At 30.0% G+C, this 937-nt stretch overlaps 1 protein-coding gene across 35 annotated transcripts in view; it reads left to right on the top strand.

Moving 5' to 3' along the window:
* RBFOX1 (RNA binding fox-1 homolog 1) overlaps window positions 1-140 on the top strand; it is a 2470149-nt gene extending 2470009 nt beyond the window's left edge. For all 35 annotated transcript variants that reach the window (XM_038419714.2, XM_038419715.2, XM_038419718.2 and 32 more), the window contains one exon: window positions 1-140. This exon is cut by the window's left edge. The gene's annotated coding sequence lies outside the window, so the exon portion shown is untranslated.
* Window positions 141-937: the final 797 nt, after the last annotated feature.

Genomic DNA, 937 nt, shown 5'->3' with positions numbered 1-937 from the left:
ATCAACTCACCGCTGTGAACCTGCCAACTTGCTATAACAACTCTGCTTTAAAAAAAAAAAAGTGTTTGTGATCAGGCTTTCTCTTTGTCATCGTATGTGCATGCAGTATGATCAGTTGAACAATAACCATCAATAAAGTTTCACAAGATTTGAAAACAAAGTTTCTGTAGCATTTATATCTAAGAATGAAAAAAATTATCTTTAAAAACAGAAAAGAGAGAAACTATATTCAAATAGTTTTAAAAAAAGGGGTGGAGAATAACATTTATTTCTGCTAGTGAGGGAATGAGCCATTATGATTTCAATCCCCACATTTAAGACCGAATGTATAAAAGACAAGTTTCCTAATTTTTTTAAATAAATAGTCAAACACTGAGACAAAACTTCTGAAAAGCATTTACCAAATATTATGCTTTCAATACTAAGTATGGAAGATGCATCTTTTTTGAAATCACACACATAAAATGACTAATGTGGGGAATAACAGAATTTATCTGCAATTTTAATTGTCATTAGATGGTTCTACACTCTCTATCCTCCCCATGATAGTGTAGCATTTTAATCTATCACAAAAAAAAAATAAACCCACCTTGAAAGAGTTAGTGTGCCAGCCCAGATTGAAAGGACCTTTTGTTTGTTTTTGTTTTTTTTTGAAAACTCCTACACCGCTCAAGTCAGTCATTTTAAAATGTATGTCTGAAATAGTTATGTAAGAAAAGGGTTTGGAATTTTTTACAATATATATTGGGAACACGTTCATTTATATAAATAACTTAATATTAATTATAACAAAATGATTAATACTATGTGTGGAATATAGTGACTTCTAAACGGTTAAAAGATCTGCAAACCCAGAAATGTGTATATCTGTCTTCAGAAATTAGTGTTTATATCACTACTGTGGTTTGTGAATAAAGAAAAATGGTTTGTAATATCA

Source organism: Dermochelys coriacea, chromosome 10, assembly GCF_009764565.3.
Source record: "Dermochelys coriacea isolate rDerCor1 chromosome 10, rDerCor1.pri.v4, whole genome shotgun sequence".
Taxonomy (NCBI): Eukaryota; Metazoa; Chordata; order Testudines; family Dermochelyidae; genus Dermochelys; species Dermochelys coriacea.
The sequence above is the reverse complement of the archived record's forward strand: the minus strand, read 5'-3'. Positions and strand labels throughout refer to the sequence as shown.